The sequence below is a fragment of the Balaenoptera ricei genome, chromosome 5, assembly GCF_028023285.1.
Source record: "Balaenoptera ricei isolate mBalRic1 chromosome 5, mBalRic1.hap2, whole genome shotgun sequence".
NCBI lineage: Eukaryota > Metazoa > Chordata > Mammalia > Artiodactyla > Balaenopteridae > Balaenoptera > Balaenoptera ricei.
Window position 1 is genome coordinate 126,178,753 of NC_082643.1, and position 27,037 is coordinate 126,205,789.

A 27,037-nucleotide genomic window follows, 5' to 3' on the forward strand; every position below is an offset into this window, starting at 1 on the left:
CTTGTCTCTTGTAACATTTTTTATTTTAAAGTCTATTTTATCTGATATGAGTATAGCTACTCCAGCTTTCTTTTGATTTCCATTTGCATGGAATATCTTTTTCCATCCTCTCACTTTCAGTCTGTATGTGTCCCTAGGTCTGAAGTGGGTCTCTTATAGACAGCATATATATGGGTCATGTTTAAGGTAATTATCAATATGTATATTTCTATTACCATTTTCTTAATTGTTTTGGGTTTGTTTTTGTAGGTCCTCTTCTCTTGTGTTTCCCACTTAGAGAAGTTCCTTTAGCATTTGTTGTAGAGCTGGTTTTGTGGTGCTGAATTCTCTTAGCTTTTGCTTGTCTGTAAAGCTTTTGATTTCTCTGTCAAATCTGAATGAGATCCTTGCCAGGTAGAGTAATCTTTTTTGTAGGTTCTTCCCTTTCATTACTTTAAATATGTCATGCCACTCCCTTCTGGCTTTTAGAGTTTCTGCTGAGAAATCAGCTGTTAACCTTGTGGGAGTTCCCTTGTATGCTATTTGTCATTTTTCCCTTGTTGTTTTCAATAATTTTTCTTTGTCTTTAATTTTTGTCAGTTCGATTACTATGTGTCTTGGCGTGTTTCTCCTTGGTTTTATCCTGCCTGGGACTCTCTGCACTTCCTGGACTTGATTAACTATTTCCTTTCCCATGTTAGGGAAGTTTTTGACTATAATCTTTTCAAATATTTTCTCGGGTCCTTTCTCTCTCTCGTCTCCTTCTGGGATCCTTGTAATGCGAATGTTGTTGCATTTAATGTTGTCCCAGAGGCCTCTTAGGCTGTCTTCATTTTTTTCATTCTTTTTTCTTTATTCTATTCTGGGGCAGTGAATTCCACCATTCCGTCTTCCAGGTCACTTATCCGTTCTTCTGCATCAGTTACTCTGCTATTGATTCCTTCTAGTGTATTTTTCATTTCAGTTATTGTATTGTTCATCTCTGTTTGTTTGTTCTTTAATTCTTCTAGGTGTTTGTTTTTTAATTCTTCTAGGTCTTTGTTAAACATTTCTTGCATCTTCTCGATCTTTGCCTCCATTCTTTTTCCAAGGTCCTGGATCATCTTCACTATCATTATTCTGAATTCTTTTTCTGGAAGGTTGCCTATCTCCACTTCATTTAGTTGTTTTTCTGGGGTTTTATCTTGCTCCTTTATCTGGTATATAGCCCTCTGCCTTTTCATCTTGTCTATCTTTCTGTGAATGTGGTTTTTGTTCCACAGGCTGCAGGACTATAGTTCTTCTTGCTTCTGCTGTCTGCCCTCTGGTGGATGAAGCTATCTAAGAGGCTTGTGCAAGTTTCCTGATGGTAGTGGCTGGTGGTCGGGTAGAGCTGTGTGTTGCTCTGGTGGGCAGAGCTCAGTAAAACGTTAATCCGCTTGTCTGCTGATGGGTGGGGCTGGGTTCCCTCCCTGTTGGTCGTTTGGCCTGAGGTGACCCAACACTGGAGCCTACCCGGGCTCTTTGGTGAGGTTAATGGTGGACTCTGGGAGGGTCACTCCAAGGAGTACAACCCAGAACTTCTGCTGCCAACGTCCTTGTCCTCACAATGAGCCACAGCCACACCCCGCCTCTGCAGGAGACCCTCCAACACTAGCAGGTAAGTCTGATTCAGTCTCCTATGGGGTCACTGCTCCTTCCCCTGGGTCCTGATGCGCACACTACTTTGTGTGTGCCCTCCAAGGTGGAGTCTCTGTTTCCTCCTGTCCTGTTGAAGTACTGCAATCAAATCCTGCTAGCCTTCAAAGTCTGATTCTCTAGGAATTCCTCCTCCTGTTGCCAGACCCCCAGGTTGGGAAGCCTGACGTGGGTCTCAGAACCTTCACTCCAGTGGGTGGACTTCTGTGGTATAAGTGTTCTCCAGTTTGTGAGTCACCCACCCAACAGGTATGGGATTTGATTTTATTGTGATTGAGCCCCTCCTACCATCTCATTTTGGCTTCTCCTTTGTCTTTGGATGTGGGGTATATTTTCTGGTGAGTTCCAGTGTCTTCCTGTCAATGATTGTTCAGCAGTTAGTTGTGATTCCGGTGCTCTTGCAAGAGCAAGTTAGCTCACGTCCTTCTACTCCCCATCTTGGACCAATCTTCTAAAAAAGAATACTTTAATAAAAAAAAAAAAAATTCTGTGTCTAATGATTCCAGTATCTGTGTCATAACTGAATCTTGTCCTGATGATCGCTTTGCCTCTCAACAATGTGTTTTTGTTTTCTTGATTCTTTGCACATCTTGTGATTTTTTTGATGAAACTAGACATTTTATGCAGGACAGTAGAGATAGAGGTAAATAATTTGTAATCCCATTTCTTCTGTGGACTTTTCTTGGAGTATTTAGGAAATCTAATCAGTAGGTGATCCGGGTTTGTTTTTTTTTTGTTTGTTTCTATAGTTATCCTCAGTTCACCACATGCTTCAAATTTCTCTAGCATTACCTTGTGTTTGAGTAGGGCTGGTTTTCTGAGGTATTTTCTTGATGCCTTTTCCACCCCCAGCTTTAAGTCTTCTCTTTGCCCTGTGCCTCAGAGGGGATTTCTCTCCATGCTTTTACCCCCCTCCCAGTAGTTAACCACTGTTAACCGATACTTGACTCTTGTTAACTTCGTGCAATAAGTGGTGGTGGTAGAGGGGTTGTTCTCTATTGTTCTGATTAATTTGAGCCTTAGACAGGAGCTGTATATCTGGGTCTTGAGGGTGGGTCTTCTCAGTGGTTCTGTCCTGTCTCCAGATGCAAATCTTGGCCCAACATATATTCCTGCCCCTACCCCAGGGACAGAGAGTATTTTACTCTTCCCTTTCCTTAACTGCAATGGTTGTTCACCAGAGGCTGAAGGGACAGTGTTTTTGGCCTTCTCCCAAAGGTTGATCTATAGCAGGGGTAGACAAGGTTGCAGATGAGCAATGTGCCTTTCTGACCATGGCTGTTTGCTCCTCTCCCCTAAGCCTGCATGACTGTAGTCACCCTGTCCCCAGCTGTTCCTGTGAGTGTCTAGTAAGATCCATGGTTGTGAGTGGGTACAAATTCCTCTTTTATCTTCTGTTTCCAGGAGTTCAATATTCTCTCAATCACTTACACTTTGCCATTAGTATTTTATTAAAATTTTAGCTAAATTCTTCATGCTGGTGTCCAGTGGCAGGTGCCCCAGTAAGCAAGTGCTCATGTCTAATCACTCATTTGAGGCACCTGGCTTTCCCTTAGATTTCAGCTTAGTTTGTTGACCTGTGACCTAAGCTCTTTGAGAAAAGTTGTGAATTTGTAAGTTATCTTTTATTATTTTTGTCAAAATAGTGGGAGTTTTGCTCTTTCCATCTTTCCCTAAGCAGAAGCCAAGTAGCTAAACTAATTTTTTAAATTAAATTTAATGTGTTCTTGTAAGAAAAAAAACCCTCTTCTCCATTCAAGATATTCCTTACTTTGACCATAATAACGCCAATCACTCTTTATTGACTATTTACCTGTGTCAGGTATCTTATATATAATATCTCCTTTAATTACTTCTGATACCCTGTGATACAAGTGTATAGCGTAAAACAATCTTTGTCACCCTTACAGTATCTCTACCATTTCCCAAGAATCACTTCCTGCAAGACTAGAAATATAGAGGAGCATGCAAATATGTCTCCTGGGCTTGAACACCATAGATACAAATTCCCACATATTAAAAAACATTATATATTTTGTCTTTTACATCTTCTAACACACCACAGAAAATGCAAGTCAAATTTTATGTGGTATTTTTCTCAGAGTCTCACATGGGAAGCTAATTCAATTCTTAATTACTTTATAAATTTCAGATTCAATTAACTTTTTAACAATTAAACTATTACTATCTTGACAAAGTTATTTTGAATACCAAATGGCAAATATGAAGAAAAAAAAAATCCCCTTAAAATTCTTAGTCTGTAGTTTACAATAAAATTTTATTAGCTGAATTGTAGAATATTTTTTGTACCAAACAAGCAAACTTTTTAAAGAAAATAAAGTCTGTTTTCCATATTAATATGCTATAATTTATTTCACTGGAATCCAAATGCAATCTAAAATAAACTTTAGAGCATTCATGGGAATTTAATGAGCAAACACATTCGTGATAGCCAGAGTTCCCTACAGCACAAATCATTATTGCTTAGTTGAGATTAATGTCCATCAAGTGAGAGCTTTCTGTAGGGTAGTTAGAATTATTTCACTTACGGAGAAATTGGAAAATTTATTATGTTTATACATTTAATATTGCCTCAAGATATGATCTGTTTTAGTTTAGTTTTTTTTTTTTTTTTTAAACACACACACGCTTAGGGAAAATGACTGGAACTATTTCTAATTATTTTTTTAATAGCACAGTGTTGGATTGTGCATTCTTTTTCCTGCTGGGACAACACAGAATTGGTGTTTTGTTTTGTTTTATCTCTCAAGCAGATAGTTAGATGAATATATGAGCAATCAGGTGTGAGATAAAACTCCATCATTTTCCCAACACTCCCAATGAACTCTTATTCAGTGTAACAAGAAGGGAGAAGATGGAAACATGCTTTCTTGTTATTCTTAAATCTTAAGTGGAATCTTCCTTGGTATAAATTTTGAACTGTTATAATGTAGGGGAACAATTCCCAGCTTGACTTACTTCCTTGGCTACTCTACTTTCTTCTTCCAGTAGATTATTAACTCTAGGTTCCAGTTTTTTTCTCCTTTTTCCTGTTTCTCTGAGACTGGCTGGGTTTTCACGTCCCACAGTTATTATCTGTCATAGGGTGAGTTCTCTGGAAGCAGATTCTATGATAAAGGTTATCATTCAGGAGATTTATTAAAGGTGCTCCTGGAACCAACACTTATGGAAAGGAGGGAGAGGAAGCAGGATTGGAGAAAGGAGAAAATGGACTGTGTTGGGGTCTCCACAAAGGCCTCAGCGAATCCCATGGAGAGATCTGAATCTTGAATGGTTCTTCAGAGTTGTCATGCATTGGGGTGAGGAATTCAGCTTTAGACTCTTATGTTGGTTAATCATTGAATGTGAGCCAGCTGAGAAGTGAATTTGCCTTGGGTGAAGCAGATCTCTTTAACACGCATCTCCAGATTAGGGCTGACCGTTGAGGGATCTCTGTATGAAGCCCTCCCAGAAGGTGGAAGAGTAAGTTCTTCATCCCCAAAGGGGGATAGGTAACAGTCACAGCATGCATAAGAGTCCACCCCTTGTGTCACTCAGAAACACATCTTTGTATGAAATTTGGGAGCAGATCTTTCAGGTTTCTGGGGGCTCTTAATCCTGTAAAAATTAATGAGAGGAACTATAGCTCCCACCACTGTAGTTGGTCTATGGGCTACAACTGATACTCACTGTTTCCCTGCTCTACTATCCTTTTCAGATTTCTTTGACCCTAAGCTAGTACCTCTACTGTTCTTGGTGGCTTACCTGGTGATATGACCCAGACCCACATCCTTGAAATGTTTCACCCCTGTATAATGCATTTTTCTGAATCATGACTGCTGCATTTTTTTCTATTTACCATAAAAGTTGTGGATAGATTGCAAGATGTACCCAAGTAGATTACCTTGGTTGAAACATATTTCTCCCTGACTCATTGTGTAACACAGCCGTATCTGGTGATCAGGATCAATTATCCTTTCTAATATGGTGAGTCCTATTCCTAATTACTGGTCTTTTGGCACAAGGAGCCCAAAGTGACCCAGTTGCAACTGACCTTTATAGTTAAATAGAACTATTTTTTGTTCCCTTATTGCAGTGTTCCCCCTTTGGGAACCAGAACTTCTAAACCCTCACAGTTCAGAGTTGTAGGAATAGAAAGCACACATTCTCCAATAATGCCACTAGTAGTGATAGTAGCAGAGGGTTTCCTCTTCCTACCACTTACATTCTGGGTCCAAGTAGTCCACCCATTGAAGACACAGCACCATATAAAAGTTGTTGATTTAGAATGTGCATTGCATCCTGGAAGATGGCACCAAATCCTCTCAAGTTACCTTCTCCAGGCTGGTGCTTCAGCTGTATTTTTACCATCTCTTTCTGTCATTTCATTAGGCCAGAAGCTTCTGGGTGGTATATTATGTAATAGAACGAGTGAACCCCATGGTCAAGCTCACACTAACACTTCCTTTGCTATGAAATAGTACCCTGTGCTGGTAAACTAAGCAGTCTTTAAATCCTGGGAAAGTATTGTTGACTGAGACCCTGTAGTCAGAAAGTGCAAATCCATAATGAGAATGTAAGTCTATTCTTATCAAAATCAATCATGGCTGCTTCCTTCATAGAAGGTGTTCAATGTACTCAGTTTGCCACCATGGGGCTAATTGGTGACCTTGAAGGTCTGTGCCATATTAGGACTCATCTTTGGTCTCCATCACTGGTTTTTGACCATTCAGCAGTGCAGTATTTAACCTACTGCTGTAAGTGGAAGCTAGTGCTGTTTGATCCTTCACAGTCTCCATCCCTGCCATTATGATTATTTAGTTATGCATGTATTGTTTAATCACTGGAATGGCTGATGACCAGGAATAGCTAAGGCCACTGGTTGGTAGTTTTGTCTACTTGGTTTTTTAATGCCTGTTCTCCTTCCACACAGTGTGGATGACCAGCTGTACTGCCTAGAATTCTGCTTTTTGGAAACATTTTCTCTTACCACCTTCTTTCAAGGTTACCTTCTTTTAAGTGCAACCTCTTGCCATTTCCAACTTGCATCCTTATTACTGAGCTAAGCCATCCATGATTCATGATTGCTTTCTGCTTCCTCTGTCAGTTGCTCACAAGGGAACTCCTTCATCCGTCATTAAATATAAGCTGCCTCTGGGCCTGTAAATTTGGGAGAAGAAGCTCTTCTTAACAGAGGCAATTCCCCAAATGGCAAACAGTTAATGAATGCTGCCATCAGCACTCCTGCAGCTGGGGAAATAAATCCTTCATTCTTGAAGGGAGATCTAAGTGGTTGAGATATTATATATATTTGCACCTAGAATAATAATTTCCCAGAATAAGAAAGCAGAAAATATGACTAAGTTTTATCCTAAGATGACAGGTGTCTTGATGTTTTGCCCCACTAAACTTCAAATTCAAGAGGTTCACAATGAACAATTACACTCAAACTGTAATTATAATAAAACATAGAACACTGGGCCCTCTGAGCCATAGAATTTCTGTATTAATGTTCTTCCTTACCTAAAAATCAAGCACAAACTTCCATAGTTTGGACATCAAAAACTCTCTATAGTCTTGTCCCAATGGATTTCAAACTAATTTCTCATTTGTCTCAGCCATTTACTTTATATTCTCAGTGCCATCAATTTCATCCTCACAACAACCCTATGAATTAGATTTTATAACCTACATTTTACAGACAAGGAAGAAAAGGCTTAGAGAGGTTCAGTAAATTGCCTGCAGCTACACATTTGTTCTAGTGGCAGAACTGGGATGTTTACCATTCTTCATAACTCCAAATTTTATTCATGGTGCCTTCCATGTTTGGTAAATACGTGACTGACTTAGAAATGGATCGGTAGTCCAACCAATAAACAAAAATATTTAACTGTAAGAGATACCTTCTCCCAATTTATTAATCCATTTATCTTTCTAATCAAACTAACAAAATCAATCCATTCCAGTAGTCTTTTAATAAACTAACCATGTGTAAAGTAATTTATGAATAGGTATTTATATATTATTTTTAAAGTTCCGTAGTTCAATAAATAGCTGCTTATTTCATACCTCTGACTTTATACAATGTATCCAAAGTAAATTCCCTGCAGAATTTATATGCTATGAGGTACAGAATGATAATAGAAAGAGCAGGGTTTTGGTTTTGTTTTTTAAATATTACTTAAGTGAATCTCTATCGTGATTTGAACTGATGACAGAACATATATTCTTCTGGTTTCCAAGAGGTTCAGTTTTGAGAGGTTTAACCATAGTCAGTTTGTAAATCAATGCTAGTCCTTTTTTCCTCCAAATGTCATCTTGTGCTTAGGATAGTTTATTAGTTTGCTAAGGCTGCCATAACGAAGTATCACAAACTGGGTGTTGTAAACAATAGAAATTATTTTCTCACAGTTCTAGAGACTTGAAGTCTGAGATCAAGGTGTCTGGTAGGGTTAGTTTCTTCTGAGGCTTCTCTCCTTGTCTCCCAGATAGCTGTCTTCATGTTCACAAGGTGTTCTTCCTCTATGCATGTCTGTGTCCAAATTTCCTCTTATAAGGACACCTGCCATATTGGATTAGGAACCACCCTAATGACTTCATTTTAACTTAATTACCTCATAAAAACACCTATCTCTAAATACAGCCACACTCCAAGGTAATGGGGGTTAGGACTTCAATATTTTAATTTTGGGGGGATAGCAAGAGTGGAGTACTTGTGGAAGCCACAGTATTGGTAGGCAATGCTGGGTCTTTGTTGGCTTCTAGGCTCTCTGGCATGCCTTGAGGTGCATACTGTCAAGTCTGGCCATCAGCCACTCTTTAAGCTCTAGTTATAAGATCCACATGTCTTTCTGCTGACACCTTGTCTCTCCATGAGACTGCTGGGTCTGTGGACTCTCTATCTTTGTTAACTTGTACATCTATCTGGAGTCTGGGGGAAGGTTTTAATCTTATGCAGATTGCGCAGGCTACAGGAAAGTCTCCGATTCTGCCTTGTTTCTTCTCTTTTTGCAATACTCCAGGTAGCCTTTGCAGCCCTTTAACCCAGGGAGCTCCTTCAAGGCTACTGCCTTCCTGTGAGTAGGCACCAGACCCCTTTGCTTTAAATAAAATCCCTGGACTTGTCTGCCCACTTATCATTTTCCTTTTGGAGTGAATATTGATCAAGTCTGTTTCTTAATTGTTATCCTCTCCAAGACTTTCCTTTCTTCCTCATCTTGAAGGATTTTTTTTCCTCTCTCTATATATAAGGACAGAAGAGGGAATGGAGAAATGAAGAACAAGAGCTCTAGTATCTGATTGCAGCTCTCCTAGTGAGTTTAGGCTTAGCACTTATGTTTTTATGGACCTCAGTTACTCATTTATAAAATGAAGAGGTTGGTGTAGATAATGTCTGAAGTCCTTCCCACCATTAAATTTCTATGCTTCTGTGATGATATATTTAAATTTACTTAGTCTTCTAAAGGGCTATTTTCTATTGGCACTTTAAAATGAATAGAAATGAGATGCCTTATGTTTCTCCAGTTTTTAATTTTACGATTGCCCATGGGTTTTAACAAATACTCTTTTTCTTTGACTGTTAGAGTTACAAATGATTATAATTTTATGTGACTTACCAGGCAATTCCACTGCCCTCAAAGTTTTTCATGACCTATCATTTAAGAAAAAAAAATAATACATTATCAATACACAAAGCTCTGAGAGGCTTTTTCTCTGAGAGAGCCCAGATAAATAAAATTACATGTGGTCAGTAATTCCAAAATCAGCTATAAAAAAGTCATATTGCAAAATAGTACCTTATTCAGTTACTTGTTTTGAATATCTTGGAGACCAGCCCTGCTTTTGTTGACAGTATTTCTGAGAATGTTGACATTCCAACAGCAGCACCCATCAATTTGGGGGTAAGTGTTTGGAGTATGGGACAGTGTAGGAGATTGTAATTCGGCCTCTACAAAATCTGCTTAACTGGTTTTACCTGATTCTAGTTCTTATGAAGTTTTGAAGGGAAAGCCCAAGTGTCCGCCCTAAGCAAAATTTTAGGGTTGAACTATAAAGCCTTCAAAAACATATAGAATTGTAATTAGCGATGATGAGTGAAATTTTATATGGTTTAAGGCTCACTTTGTGCAAGCACGTTGAAACCTGACGTGATGTATGCCATTCCTCTTGATGATTGCCAGAAAACTTCACCATGTCAGATTTCTGTTGTCACGTCTACTATTGCCATTTGCTGGCCAAAGAGTTGGCAAAATTTCAATGAGAGATTTGCCTGAGTCCAAAAGTTGTCCCTGAGGATACAGTGGAAAAACATAATGAGACCGTGTGTTGTGTTATTTGGAGGAAAGCAATGTAAAAATTTAACAGTTAACAACAAGTTGACACTTTTTTATTGGTTCTATTAGTAAAGATAATAAAAACTTGTCAACTGGCCCTTATTTTTCTCCTCACTTGAAAGCCTGGTCGACTGTTGATTGATAGGCTAATACGTTTCTCCATGCTTCTGTCCATGCTGGCCTTATACACATCTTTCCATCCTCTATCATCTCTTCCTCTGTTCTCTGCGTGACTAATTCCACTCACTCTTCAAGATCTAGGAAGTTGCTTCTGGTAGGTGATGACTTTCCCAAACAGACTTCGTTGTTTTTTTCCCCCATTGTGTTTTCATAGCATTTTTACACCTATTTTGAAACAGGTATCACATCGTGCTACAATAGATCTCTTTATTTTTTCCCTTTCTTCCTCACTAGACTGGGAAACTTCTCAAAGGTAAAGCCATGTCACTCCCTGCCTTTCTTGTAGTGTCTTGAATTTAGCCGACACTCAAAATGCTGATGGAGTGAATGACTTCTTTCACAGCGATGGTCTGCATGTCTGATCAAAAACTAGTTCTGGGGACTTCCCTGGTGGCGCAGTGGTTAAGAATCCACCTGCCAATGCAGGGGACACGGGTTCGAGCCCTGGTCTAGGAAGATCCCGCATGCCACGGAGCAACTAAGCCCCTGAGCCTCAACTACTGAGCCTGAGCCCTAGAGCTGGTGAGCCACAACTACCAAGCCCATGCACCTACAGCCCGTGCTCTGCGACAAGAGAAGTCACCACAATGAGACGCCTGTGCACTGCAACCAAGAATAACCCCCGCTCGCTGCAACTAGAGAAAGCCCGTGCGCAGCAACAAAGACCCAACGCAGCCATAAATAAATAAATAAATAAATAAATTTATTTAAAAAAAAACTAGTTCTGCATAACGGTAGAGAAATGGTTAGGTTCATGATAGTACTTAGTAACCATAGAACTCTCTGTGTAGTCTTAGGGCTGGAAAAGGAGAAGGAACAGAAAAGTGAGTGATGATATACCAGATTTCATTCGGTTTTAATGTGTTCATGGGTGTGAATACAGCCCAAGAGCACAATTCTTTTTTTTTGTTTATTATTGGAAGGAACACAATTCTTGAACTTGGCATAAACCATAACAAAGAAATGCAACATAGAAATAAAAGTTTTACACTAAATTTATAAAATTCAGTTCAATTCTTCCTTATGGAAATAACTTTAAATATCATTTAATTTACTGTTTTTCACATTGTTTTCCTTGGAGGATCCATAAAGATGGTTCAGGAGCCACCCAGATAGACTGAGCCTGACCAATGGATAGATGTCTAGGCCCCGACATACATTTCCAGCGGAGAGGTCAGCTTTCATTACTTATTTTGAATGTTAGCTTAGGCCTACCTCCCACTCAAAACCTAAGTAAAATTGGCTCAAGCCCACACCAAGTCAAGAGACTCTTGTCATTTAAAACCTGTTATATATTTTTGAAAATTCCCAAAGCTATCTCCATCTCTGGGCTCTTGAGTACCTGTGTGCTGATTCTGACCTCCATGTGATAGTAAGATTCATTGATTTATGTAATTAAAAAAAATAGAACCCAAGCATTTATGACTACAGTAGGTCTCCTCTCTCCTCTTTTTCCTCCCCAGATTGTCCTAGGAGCACAAACCTCTTTCATTGCTTCTGCGTCGGCTTGGCTCCAGCCAATGCCCAAATCTTCTGTAGGAGCAGGGGAAGTGGCAAATTCCCCAGCATTGGTCATAGTCTATTTCTCAATAAAACAGAGAGTGAGCCTGCTCCCTAACTCTGTCACACTTTGTCACTTGAGCCAAGAAACCTTGCTAGCACTTAGAGATGCATAGAATGTCACGTAAACACCTTCCTCAGTCTTTGCTTTGATCTCTACCCCACTGGGGATATAAACCTTCTCATACTGAGTGAGAATATGTTATTCACTCAATTCTTTTGCCTTTACTTCCTACCCCAGACTAGCTCTAGTACTAGTGCTAGATACACACACACACACACACATTTTCTTTTCTCCTTCAGCCTGAAAATAAAATTCCTCCCCCACAATAACATATATAAATAGATTTCTGGAGTAGTCATCATCTCTCTGATTTGGCAAAGTTATTCTAAGTTAGTCTGGGCAGGGTACAACTGGGACATCCTTTTGCATTTATGTTTTTATAGCATACTTCCATTTATAAAGTGCCTTCACATACTCAATTCTCTTATTAACCCTAAAAATACTATGTCCTTATCTATCACCAATTTACAGATTAGGAAACTGGCCAAGAAGATTGCCAAGGTCACAGAAGGACGCTATGTGTGATGTGTTATTTTTATGTGACTGGGCTAAGGGATGCCCAGATAACTGGTAGGACATTATTTCTGGGCATATCTGTGAAGGTGTTTCTGGAAGAGATTAGCCTTTGAATATGTCAAATGAGTAAAGAAGATCACCCCCATTACCAATGTGCTGGCATCATCTAGTCTGTTGAAGGCCTGAACAGAACAAAAAGGTAGAGGATGGGCAAATCCTCTCTCTCTGCTTGAGCTGAGATAGCCATCTTTTCCTGCCCTCAGACATCAGAGCTCCTGGCTCTTGGACTTATGGACTTTAACCAGGACTTACACCATCAGCCCCCAAATTTCAGGCTTTCAGACTCACTGAATTACACCACTGTCTTTCTTGGTCTTCCAACTCACAGATGGCAGACTGTGGGACTTCTTGGCCTCCAAAACCATGTAAGCCAACTGCTATAGTAAGTATTTTCTATCTCTATCTCTATCTATCCTATTGGTTCTGTTTCTCTGGAGAACCCTGACTAATACATGGTGCATCTGCAGCTTTGACTCAGGTCTCCTGGCACCGCCCCCCCCCCCCCCCCAAGGAGTTAATGATGATGATGGGATGACTTTAACACAGGTTAGTCTTTAAGGACTAGATTTACTTACATGTAGTCTATTTTCTTTTCTGCCAAGTTTTCTTTCTCCTTCCTCTCTTCTTCTCCTATATTCTCCTTTTTTAGTTTTAACCACTTAAAGCATGGTGGGAGGGAAGAAGAAGAGTGGAGGAAGAAGAATCATCTGCTGAACCTCAATATTTTCCTATCCTTTGAGGACTAGGCAAGCTTCTTGGACCATTATTTTGAGACATGCAAGTTGGGCTTTAGTAGTACATAATAAGTTGCAAGGGGGTGCCCTTAGGAGAGACCCCGGCTAGTAGTTCCCCGTGGATCATCTGCTATTGTCAGACACACTGGCTTCTGGGGGCTACTTTATTACCAGCAACTCTGAGCTCACTGGTAGCAGGCCCATTTCAAGGATTTTCCACAGTGCCTTGTACAGTGTTAGGCAAAATAATTATTTGCTAAGCTAATGGAAATTAAAAATGAATTAATTTTAAAAATTAAAAATGAAGCTAATGATATTAGAAATGAGAGTGAGTGATGTTCATACCCTCTATAAGATTGGGAAAGTGAGAATACATGGCAGTGAAAATTTTAAAAATACATGTTTTTCATTTGTCACTAATACTATCTAGATTATATACCTATAGAAAAAAAAAAAGATGTAACATAAAGGTCTTAGGGAGAGGAGAGTTATTGTTTCAATGTTTACTGCTTAAATAAAACAGAATAATAAGGTGATGTGTAAGAGATAGTCTCATCTCTTTAGAATAAATTCATACAGAAAAGTGACATAGTGTAATTTTTATTACTTGTTTTAAATCAAACCATTCTCTTTTGGAAGTATGTCTGTTGAAGGTCTGGTGAACAAAAAAAATAAATTGGCCAAGTTCAACTCTCTTCCCATGGATTGTCCTGATGCCCTTAAGTGGGCACTGTTTATGTAACACATAGGGTAATTTTTCTTATTTTGTTTTTTTTTCACATAAATTATTCCAATTTAAATAAAAATAATATATGCTCACTCATTATTTTAAAAAATCAAACTGTGTAGAGAGCAGAGAGAGAAAAAAAAAATCAAAAGCATTGCCTACTTCTCCCCAGTCCACATTACTCCTAATGGAAGATTTTAGTGAGAGTTCAGAGAATTTTGTAGAGTCATTTTCTTTTTTTAGGGGGTTGATTCTGGGAGCAAGGAAGCTGGCTCAGGGGCCCACACCACACCACCTGTCATATCAGAATTCTGTTTCTTTCCTTAGCTCTGCTTTTTGAGGTGAATGGCTTTCATTTGTTCTTATTTCCTTATTTGATTGTTGCTTGTGAAGGAACTTTTTCTTCTTTTTTTCTTTCTTCATTTAAAAACTATTTTTGTTCATTTTATTAGTATGGGGGAGGGTAATTTTTTGCTGTTGTGTCACTCAGCTAGTAAACCTCAAAACTCCTGCTTGGTTTATAAAGCTAAAATGTGAGGTAGATTAAGATTTCTAAAGAATTTTCGCCCTGTGTTTTGCTTCTTCAGAGTTTGAGATTGATATGGCATGATTGGACAAGTAAAGGAAAAACGTTACATTTTGTTTTAGTCTAACTCTGATGAGCTGGAAGAATGTAGAATTAATCAAAACACTCTTTGAGTTGCATTACCAAACTTGGCAAGTAATTAGCTTTCAGAGTTCAACCAGTACACGCAATATATTCATGAATATACAGTTCCTTCAGGAATTGTCTCACCCTGCAGAGAGCTGCCAAAGCCATGCCCCTTTCCCTGCAGCCACATCCAGTGGCGGGTCTCACTGGGAGCATATACGCCTGGCTATTCTTCCACCCAGTTGAGAACAACTCTGAAGGGCTATTCTAGCTTCAGACCTCCTCATGGGAGCAGCAAAACTTGCCATTGGTCTCACTGCTCTGCCCACACTTGCTTCCTTCCCCTCCCTATGCAGGTATTGATCCCAAGGATACTCCCTAAGAACACCATCTTGAATACTAAGCCATCTCTCAGAATTTGCATCCAAGGAACCCACTCTGTGACAGTGGATACTGTGAGTTTTCTCACCAACATCTACTGAATCCCTATCCCACTATGTTGCAACATTTCTTTTGGTGGGATTAGCTTAACACTCAGCGCTGGGGTGAGTGCTTTATCTAAAACAGTCAGTGTATCCTATCTAGTTTGCCACAGTCAAAGGTTCAGATATTCAAGGGCCAACAGATTAGCACATTACAGTCACCTGATCATAGGGAATGACTCAGGGACAGTTTGATCAGTGAATTTCAGGACTTGGGTAATTACGGGAATTAATGTTACTCTCTAGCTAGGTGTAACCATATTGCCTTCAATGGCTGCTAGTATTCAACTTCCAACAATGATGGAAACCAACTTGTGATGCTAAGACACAAAGGACAGAACTGAAGAAGATATTAAGAAAATGAGCCCAGCCTGGAATGCAGCTATGCCTGAATCCTGTCCTACAGGTGGGTGTAGGTGCAGATGATTTGTCAGGATGCCAGTCTTCTTCTTCTAAGAAAAACCACTTCAGAAACAGCATATTAAATGGGTCTGAGTACTCTTAAAGGGTAATTGACTCTCAGAGTGAAAACTTTAGCCTGACCATAAGTTGGTTTATGAAACAAACCTGTTTGAGTTCAGGATGATTCTTGTTGCCCTATTATTTGAGTTAGACCCACATAAAGAAACAAAACATTGGGGATAGTTGGTATTTCAAGTAACTTGGCCACATATATCTGTATATGTTGGTCATAATTTTATTGCTTAAAGCCACTGCAAATGCATGGTGATTATGTTAGTGAGATCACGGATTTTTCTTTTCATTCTCTTTCACCCGTTAAAATAAACCAGCAATTACTAAAAAACAGCTCAAATCTTAGAAGAGCAGTATGGGTACATTATAGTAATTTCTGTGAAGTTTAGTGACACTGGAACAATGCAGACTGTGTCATTTGCATTCTCAATTGAACATCACTTAAACGGAAATTTATTAGTGGGTTTTTATGTAATGAATGAGGCATATAGATTCAGGCCCGAGATCTTGCTCAACCTTTGGGTACGTTTTGCAGTACTGTATTTTTAACTTTATTCTGTCTCATTTATTGTAAGAAAATGTATAATACAAATGGAAAATACTGGCTGCTTAGTAATATTCACATGACAAAATTCAGCTGACAAATGAGAATGATATTTCTGGATATCTAGCTCAAAATTATGTATGTAAACCCACTAAGGACAGAAAAGAAAATAACAGTAGCAGGGATACAAAAGTATTCACTTATTCTTGAGTGTGTATATGATATATATATATAAATGATATAAAAATCTACAAGAACTATTCTCATTTTAACACTAGCGAAGATCTAAAATCAGAGAGGAACAATAACCCTTGTTCACTGACCATTCAACAGACTGCAAATAACTTTGTTATTTGGGAATGTATTTGGGAATTTATAGACAGAAAATTGTTTCAACTATTTTCTAAATGAATTCCCATATGAGCTCTGACATGGCAAACTAAAATATCACTGAATATTGCTCCCCAAAACTTAAGAGTACATCATATGTAAATTTTTCTAAATAGTCCACTCATATTTTATTTATTTTATTTACACTGGAAACAAAATTCTGGTTATCTGTAGGGATAAAATAGAAACTAAGGTTGTATTACTACTTCAGAAATTTTTTGTTTTGTTTTGTTGTAATTTTTTTTGGCTGTCTTGCAATAGTATTTTTTTCAAATAAAAAGGAGATATACAATATATTGGACAGTAAATTTCCTGATAATAAGATAATTCATAAAAATCACTCAAGAAACTTAATTTACATTTCTTGTCAGTTTAAAACTACTCTAGATAATGAAAAGAAAAAAAAGAAGGTACAATACAATTTCTAACATGGAGACTTTTGCACTACTATAAAGTATTGAGAATATACTTTAGCTTAATGAATGAGAAAGTGATATAAGCTGAAATAATTAAAATACAGCAAGTCCCCTACATACAAAACTTCAAGTTGCAAACTTTCAAAGATGCAAACATGCTACAACCCAGACATCGCTGGATCATTTTTTCAGGAGGGTAGATAGAATTGAATCCAGCAAGGAACCAGAACCTGTACCATCAACGTCAGGCGTGACTGAAATTGCAGCTTGCCCTCCGTCTCCTATTGCTGATGATCCTTCGGTCTACCATCTCCCACCTCCTCTCCCTCCTCCAGTCAGTAACTCTTCTTGCCTGTTCACTCGATGCCAGCCCTTGTATGCCAGCTGTTGTACTCTACTACTGTACTTTTCAAGGTACTGTACTGTAAGATTACAAATGTTTTCTTTATTTTTTGTGTGTTTGTTTTTTTATGTATTATTTGTGTGAAAAGTATTATAAACCTATTACAGTACAGTACTATATAGCCGACTTTGTTAGTTGGGTACCTAGGCTAACTTTGTTGGACTTACGAACAAATTTGCCTTACGAACGTGCTCTCGGAAGGGAACTCGTTCGTATGTAGGGGCTTACTGTAAAGGGGAAATAATTGTTTATTGACTTAATATATAAAATTTTCTTTTTAATTATATCACTCCATTGCTTAAAATCACTTGATAGCTTCTAACTGCCTATGAGATAAATTTTCAAGTGTGTGTCTGGGCATTTAAGCTTCACCCTAATGTATTCCCCATCTAAACTTCTACAGTTATTTCTCCCTCCACAGATCCTTCTCTAGAGCCATAAACGTCTCCTTGTCATTCCCTCAAATTGCCCAGCATCATCTCATTCCCACACCTTTGCTTTTCCTGTCTCCTCTTGGCAAGAAAGTCTTCTGCAGTGTCCCAGCCAGAACACATTCTTCTTTCTCGTCCAAATCCCCATCCTATGTTGGAAAGGGCAAAAGAAACATTATCTTACTACATATTCCAGAATTCATCTGAGGAAGATAACTGGCTTTGCATAGAAACAAACAAACCAACTTTATAAAATTACTGAGGAAAAAGGCGAGACTCTGAAGTTATGGAAATAAATCCCCAAACAAAATACTTTGCTCAAGTATAAACAGGAAGAGAGGGGAATGAGAAGGATGTGTGTGCATGGTAGTGGGGGGAAGGGTAGTGACAGAAGAGAGAAAATACATAGATGCGCAACACGGTAGCTTTACTTTGGACATTTTAGAAGCCAGAATATATGCTAGTCTATGTTAGTGTTTCTGTGATATTCTAATCTCTTAAATCTTTGGTAGATTCTGCCACACACAAAAGGCCTTTTGAGCATTTTCTTTGTCTTTTCTTTTGAAATAGGAGAAAGAGTATAAAGTCTACATTTGTTTAAATGTCAGTGAGGAGATGAGTGAGAGCGTCAAGATTTAGGGCAAAATATAAAACTTCAGGGTGAGCAGGAAACAGGAGCAAGAGGTGGCTAGAGAAATATCTTTTCCTTAGGATTTAGCAGAATTCTTAGGGATGGCATGGACTTTCTACAAGGCATATAATGGGAGTGCTGCTCAGGCTTACTGTAAGGTGACCAGTCATCCAGTTTGTCCAGCACTGAAGGCTTTCCCGGCATGCGGACAGTCAGTGCTGAAAAGTCCCAGGCAAACTGAGATGGGTTATCCACTCTCATAAAGAACGGAAAGCCACTAACCTACATCCTTGTGCCACAGACACTCTCTCTGGTACACATATGGCACGTAACACACAATATCATGAATTATTAGTTATCATTCTCTTTGTAAAATATGTAATGAAAAGGTTATATATATATATATTTTTTTGGTTCAAAAGAACTCACACACCTGATCTATAATCTAAATCTGCATCCCCCCCAATACTTACCTAAAAATATTTTAACCTTAATAATTCCCCTGATAATTTATTCAGTGCATTTTTGTCACTCTCTTTTTGGTGTTACCTTTGGGTCACTCATTCTCATCTGGTAGTGATTTTGCCCTCTTCCCCCCCAAAAAATTCTGGCAATGTCTGGAGAAATCCATGACTGTCACAACTCATGTGTGAGGGGGCCGGTGAGGGGGTGACCAATGGCACTGAGTGACTAGAGACCAGGGTGTTGCTAAACCTCCTACAATGTACAAGATAGCACACCCCACTCCCTGCCACCAACACCACCCTCACAAAGAATTTTCTGGCAAAAAAGTATCAGTGATACCCAGATTGACAACCCCTGATTTAGACCCTGAATCATATATTTTTTTTTAATCACAGTGTTGGCAAATACTTGGCTGGACATGAGGATTTGATATTTGAAAACTATCAAAATCATTTGAGGAGAAACTGGCACTGTGAAAGCTTGTTTTAAAAAGCCCCTTTTCCATGCCAAGCACAGAGCAATGACAGGTAAAATAATTTTAAAACATCAAAAGTAGTGTCCGTAAACAAGATAACGATCTTTATGGACCAGAAATGGAATAGAAACACACAGCTGTAGCCCGGGCTTGCTGGGATCTGGCTCCAAAAGCAAACAAAGGCAGCCAGAGTTCAATTCTGCGGGGAAACAGGATCCCAAAAGCCCTATGCCTGGCAGGGGACCAGAGCCAGATTCAGCTCCAAAAGCAGTGAGGCAGTGGTTGTCGCAGCATTCCATGAGAAAGAGAAAAAAACCTCTTGCTATAGCTTGTATAAGAGCTGTATGAGTCATATAGCTTAGCTTATGCTGTCGACAAGCGGCTCCAAAGTCTATTGGTCTAAAGCAATGAAAGCTTATATCTGCTCAGCTACATGTACATCAGAGGTTGATAAGGAGTCTGTGCCCATTGCATTTTATGTCATTCCAGACTTAGGTTGACAAAGAAGCCACCACTTGCATATGTGCTGACATGCAGGTCAAGTGCTAAAGGGCTCTAGAAGGTCTGGTATCAGTGAAATCTATGCTCTGGCTTGGTAGGAAAACATATCACGTCAGGCCAAAAGTTATTGGCTAACATTAGTCACCCGGCTTCAGGAAGTGCAATTCTATCGCGTGCCTGGAAAAAGGGTCAACTACACTAATAAATTCCACAGTCTCTTTATCTAAGTTCTGAGAAGAAGCATAAAAAGCCAAGAACAAGGTCGCCAGCCAAGTTGCTTGCTTGTTCATTGACCACATCTCTGATAACTCCAATTTCATGATGGGTTAGAAAAAGAGCTGTCAGATGAGATCTGGGCATCATGAGAGGGCTCTTGATGAGGCCAGGAGGAAGCCGGCTATATACCATTTATACAGGTAGGGAAGAGTGAACAGAGAGAAAGAAAATATCTCCACTTAAGGTTAGCCCTCGTTTAATCTCAAGGCACACGAGGAAGCATAGCAATATTTGCGGTTCCCCTCCTTCTGGACAAACGGTAGGATTTCACAACCTTGCTCTCTTACAGTTAGGGCTGGCCTGTAAGGAGAAGGATGTGTTTCAATTCCAGATTGAAGACTGTAAGAGCTGGTGCATGATGTTTCTTTCTTTCCTCCATAGAAATGGGTGTATGGCAAATAGCACAGGGTCTGGTAGCCTGGTATCTGAGTGAGGATAAGGTAGAGTGGATCCCCCTCCAGACTTGAGATGGACATACAGCGTAAGTGAGTTATCTACCTATATTATTTTAATCCACTGAGATTTTGATGTTATGCAGCAAAATTTATCTTATCCTGACTAATATACTAGTTATTCCAGAAATATTTATTGAGTGCTTAGAAAATCTTAAAGCTGGTGAGTGTTCAGTTGGGCTTTTAATAGAGTGTAAACTGAATTGATGAAGATCATGGTGGAAGACATTCCAGACTCTGAATAGCAGAGACAGAGTGCTAGCATAGCGTACTGAGGTGATAGAACAAACAAGGGTGTTTTGCTTGGGTGTGCAGGTGAGGAGCAGCTGGAAAGAAAATTTCATGGGAGAAGAAATATGATGTAAGTTACAGCAGGTAAAGTGGTATCAGTCAATATAGCACTTTTCATTCCAGTTTGAAGAATTTGAATCTTACCTTCTTGAGAATAATTTAGGTTATTTTAAAGGTGAATGCCACATTGAATGTTAGTTGTTTTTAATGATGATTAATCTAGTAGTCATATTTAGGATGGTTTCGGATGTGGAAAAGTAGGCAAAGAAATTACTATAATAAGCTAAATGTGAAATAAAGAGCACAGTTTCTGTATTGATAGTGGGAATGGTATAAACTTGAGAGCGATTGACAAAAGGGAATATTAACAGAATGTTTTGATTAGTATACATGAGAAAGTTAGGGGGGTAAGTTTAAGAAAATCAATCAAAATCAGAATCAGGGTCACACACCTGGGAGATGAACAGGTGTTTGGACTGCAGGAGAAGATGACAGATTGAACTACAGATTTTAGGGGTGGGAGGACATTTTGTAGTGATATCTGGAATGCAGTTATAATTCTGTGGCTTGTATGGGAGGTTAGGTCTGAAGATGTAGATTTATTTACAAACATTCCATTTATTCCATCGGTGTGGTTCATATTCACTAGACAGGCGAGCAAAAGTTTTGGTGAGTCATTTATGCGATACTCAGCAAAAGTAAGAGCGATGCCAAGTTTGTAATTATGTTGTTAGATTTATCACTGACAGGCTTTAGAGTTTCAGTATTTTAAAAAATGGCTACCATGCCGACAAAGGAGAAAAGGGATTGCCAAAATATATGGATTTTTACAATTTATACTTGCTCCTTTTCACCCAGCTTTAAGGAGCTTAACTTTCAGCTACAGAATTGGCTTCAGGGTGATCTGAAGAACAAATACAAACTTACTCTGGGAGATGGTCTTTTTTTATTAGCCCCTTTAACGGTTTTAGGTTATATGTGTGCATCGTGAAATCTAGTCACTGTAGCTACTGCTTTTGAAAACTTTTGATCCCTTTTAATTCAAGACTAGATTTATTGTCATTATAAGTATCCAGAAATAGGCTGTGCTTAAGTGAATTTATTTGAGTTCACAAATGTTAAAAAAATGAATATTTTCTTCTGGAGTCATGGCATTTTATGATCTTTGTTGCTATGGTTAGAAGCTCAAAAGCACAATGTTAGCTTTATATAAAATACTTAATGCAAAATAGTATAGTCTTAAAAGTGCTTCCTGTGAACTCGATAGCATGGAACGAATTAAGAAGCAAACAAGAAATCCATGCAGATTTTGCTACTCCACCAAAGGAACTAGCATATATACAGGCAATATATGGCAATCAATGTTAAAGTATTTTTTATTAGTTTCATAATATTTTTATTGGATCAAAACATAGACCAATTTCCACAATTAGATTTCAGGAATCTTGACAAAAGCTGCACTATCATATAGAAACTAAAATAAATGTTGCTGACAGTACCATGTAACTTAAATTATTTAAAGTTTAATAATGTGCCCGTAATTGAATGTATATTAATTTTGCTTTTGGGAAAAAATGTATTTCTGACAGAATTACTATAATTAGTGAAGAAAAAATTCTAAACTATAAAATCTAAAAAATAAGTAAATCATGCAGGATCCAAGTATTTAGGATTCCTAATTTAAACATTTTACTGAGTTTTTACACATAGTAAATTATACAACAATTTCCAAATATGTTCCCACCTATTAACACAGTTTCCAAACAGTGAAAACTTCTTGAGGATTGCATGTATTTTTTCCTCCAAATTTCCTAACAAATTTATACTTAGCCATCAGGGCAATTGAAATGCTGCTAGACCCAGATAGACCAGATTCTGCTCCTCCGTAATCCTCTAAAAATTGTCCTATTTTCACACAGTCTGGGAATCTGTTTGAGGAGTTTTAAACTATTAAGAAACAAGCGCTTAAACCATGTCTGAAAGCAAGTGCTTGGAAAACTGATGGCTAATTTCTCATCCTATGTGGGAGAATTCTCTGTGTGTGATGTAGGATGAGGGACAAGCCAAATGATCTCAAAACAGCATCATTGGAACATTTTAACTCCATGAAACACTTAGTTCCAAAGGGAGATTCTGAACACTGTGGAATTTGGTTTTCCTCCTTTGTGGGGCAAAGAAAATATTTTCCTTTTTCTTCCTTTTTTTTCCCTTTAATGTTTTAAAAAACAACTAAAAAGAAGCCATGCGTGTTTTTCTAGTAGTATCATTTTTCTGGTAGCTGAGACATTCTTAAGTCTTACACTACAGCACTACAGAAAGAACAGTATTGATTTTATATTTCAGGTATGTTTATGATTTAGGCTTCACGTCGGCTGAGAGAGGAACTTGAAAAATGTTATGCCAACAAGGATTACTGTGAAAGTCAAGAATCTTTCTGATTGCTTAATGAGGTTCTCCATTTTGAATCATAAAAGAAATATGGAACTTTGTCAAAACAGGATGGAAATACCAATCATGTTTTCTGTTGCTAAGCTAAATGCCTAGATATTTAGTTGCAGAAGCACTCTGGCTCCAGCTGGTTGTCATGATGATTGGGGAGAAACTGCCAGGAGTCAAATCTTATAAATGTAGAAGAGTGATGAATACTTCTAAATCAGAATTTACTGATTACATAGCATTTATATAGCACTGTTTTAAGTAGTTTAAAATATTAAATCATAACAACCCTATGAAATAGTTACTCTCATCCCTGTTTTAGAGAGAAGGAAGCTGCTTCTCATAGCAGTTAAGTGACATGCTTAGGTCCTAAGGTCAGGAACCAGCCAGGTAATATTTGACTTGAGCAGATCAGGCCCACAGTCTACACTTTGAACCAGTATGCATGCTGCCTCAGAAGAAAGTTGCAGTGTATCATGCAGACACCATTGTTAGGGCTCCTACTGCGTTCATCACCTTTGAAAGCAAATACTTTTCCCCTCAGTTTTGTACAGTATAAGGAGAAAATTGCTGTCAAACAATATGTAAAGCTTCTTTATTTTTGATCAATGTGGAAAAGAGAATGATTGTCAGTTTTCCTGGTTAACAAAGACAACTGAGAATGTGTTAAGTTGGACTGAGACTTCATCATTCTAGAATATTTAAATGCATAGAGAAGTATTGTCTGTACAGAGAAAAGTCATTTCAAAGTAAGTGTTAAGTCTTGAAATTATAGAATTATCTAAGAGAAGATAAAAACTTATGAAGAAAATGTATCATCTTGGTGCTAATCTTGACAGAATTTTATCTGTAACTGTTTATGGGCCAGTGGGAATGATTTCTGATGAGTTGCCTTATATATTACCACACATATATCATATACTGTACATGCGTATACACTGACACCCAATCATTTATATAGCTAATGTAATGCAATGTTTTCCTATTAACTTTTATGGGAAAATTCTGTGACAGAAATTTTATTCTCATAAATATATTATGAGAGTGTTTTGTTTCCAAGGACTATAGTCTGAATCCATGTGGCTCTTGGAGCCTTACCAGAAAACAACACGATTTCCAACCTCGCTGAATATTCTATGCTGTCAGCAATTGCGTTATATATGAAGCCACAGGCTGAACTATTTCAAACTATTCAAATGGAAGTCCATATGAACCAGTTATCTCATGGAAATTGCCTCATGTATCAGGTGAATGATATCTAGATAATTCTGTAGTTACAACTCCAGCAAACTAATGATGCCAAGGCATATATAATATTGTTCAACATATAAGATTCATTGTATTTTTTTAAGAAGCAAAGTCCCTGTTCTCCTCAATCAAAGCAACTTCTCAAAATAGCAGGAGTTTCTAGTTCTCCTTGGAATTGAAGGCAGGAAAGGGTAGGACATGTATGTACCAACTTCTGAAAATTGTCTCCTGGGAGATCTGAAATATGTTTATTTTAGAATCTTAAAAATAACGTGTCTATTGATGAAACAAATGTGATCCAGAAATACTTAGTGTGAAAACTGAAATCATAATTCTGAAGAAATGGGGGTACGTTATCTCCATTGTTCACCAGTGGAAGCAGGTATTGGAAGGGTGGTTGGGAGGAGCTCCTAGGTGCAGTGCTGCAGGAAAGGAAACTATTTTCTGCTTGTCTCTCAATTGCAAAGTTCTTCTTCTGATGCAAATGTTCTCATCACAGCATCTTGAGATAACACAGAAGCAGTTGCTGAAGAAACTTAAAGCCCTAAAATTAGAGAAAGATGGAAAACTTGAGGACCACACAAATAGAGAATAGTGAGTTCTGTGGTTATAAATATTCAGTGACAGGCATTTTGCAGAGAAAATGAGAAGAAGCCATGTCCCGCCCACCCTTAAGAATAGAATTAGTAAAATATGTTATCAATATACGCAACTGGAAAACTTGTAAAACTTCAGAAAATGAAGAATCCCACACAAAGATCATTCACCTAACAACACCAGGCAGAGAGAGAGAGAGAGAGAGAGAGAGAGAGAGAGAGAGAGACTCATTTTTAACTTATTAAGAAGAAATGAGAAATCAGAACCCAATACCATATGATCAGAAGTTTGTGGTATATAGTTTTTCTTATGTTAACTGAAGTAAAATCGATGTTGTTCTCTTCATGTGTGCTGCCCAGGGGTGGGACAATATCCAGATGGCGCACTCAGAAGGGACAATTGAAGAGAGTTTTATAAAAGGGACTATTTACAAAGTGTGGTGAGGACCGGGGAACCCACGCTGCCTGGGTAAGCACCCTGGTGTTAGAACCAGCGGGACAGTTACGAGACCCATTGAGATTAGCTGTGGGAAAGCGGCCACTCAGCAGGAGGTGTGGCTATAATTAGAAAAAATCAGCTTGTGCCTGACCAAGTGTCCACGGGGAGGTAGCCTAAAGAATAAATCTCCAGTGTGTCTCTCTTTCTCTGATCTCCTATATGTGCCCCCTATTGCTTAAACCCAAGTAAAATCCAGAAGGAAAGGGAATTTGGTTGGTATAGTAAATAGAAGTGAGAATACCCAGTGCTACAAGAGGGTGGACAAAGTTGAGAGTAGATTTGGAGGGGAGACTCTTGGACACGTTCAAAAAGCATGATTTTAGTTTTCATGTCTTGAATTAAGATAGGATCAGTGGGGGAAATCCAATGATGTCAAGAGTCTGGTACTCAGAACGTGTAAATCCAGTCAGCAGCAACTTTTATAGAAAAATTGCTTTCACAAGACTACTTCTACCTAGGTGTACTTCAACATTCAAGGGGCATTTTTTACGCCCTGCAAAAGTCAGAATTTAGCCTTAAGTATTCTGGAAAAAGACTTCCAGTTCTGAGATTTTTTTTCACTTTGACTAGTATAGAAAACTTTTGATTTGGTTGCTTAAAAAAATACATATATTTGAGCCAACAGACAGCCTCATTTAGACTGTCAGGGAAAAAAGAGTGAAGGAAGGTATCTTTTTATACTATTGTGAAATAATCTCTGAGGCCCCATATATATGCACACATATATTTTTATGTAGGTACTCTTAATTAATCAGGTACTCTGCCCTAAGGAAGATTTACTTGGAAAGTACAGTCTGTTCACTCTTATTATCTTTTTAAAGGTAAAAGGTGACAAAAAGTTCTGTATGAAGAATAGAGGCAAAAGTACCATGGTCTTGACAAAATAAAAATCCTTTTACTTTTGTAAAGATTATGCATTACTTTGTGAGCATTTTCCAAAGGACACACAAAACTCCCTGAGAATTCAGAGTTTGATTCTTTAAATTAATCTCACCATAGAAGTTGATAGAGCATTTATCAGTCACTTCAAGAAGTGAGAAATTTCAAACAACACATGAAATGATCTTTTCCTTCTTTTTTTTGTTTGGACTCTAGGCTTATGTTAATAAAAGATGAGACAGCTTGAGTCATGCATCTTCTCCGCACTCATCATTTCAGATGGTTCCTGACTTTTTGATAGAGAGGTTTTATCATCTCCCACCAGGGAAACACACAGAACATGTTTCTTTTCCTTCTTTTTTTTCTTTTAAATAAGAGTCTACTTCTTCCTTCCTCCATTTTTCTTCTTCCTTCCTTCCTTCCTTCCTTTCTTCCTTTCTTTCCACCAGGTCTTAGTTGTGGCTCCAGGGCTCCTTAGTTGTGGCTCGCCATCTCCTTAGTTGTGGCACGTGGGCTCCTTAGTTGCGGCATGCATGTGGGATCTAGTCCCCTGACCAGGGATCAAACCCAGGTCCCTTGCATTGGGAGCGCAAAGTCTTATCCACTGCGCCACCAGGGAAGTCCCAGAACAAGTTTTTATGTTATGTCCTGATGGTTATTCTGCAG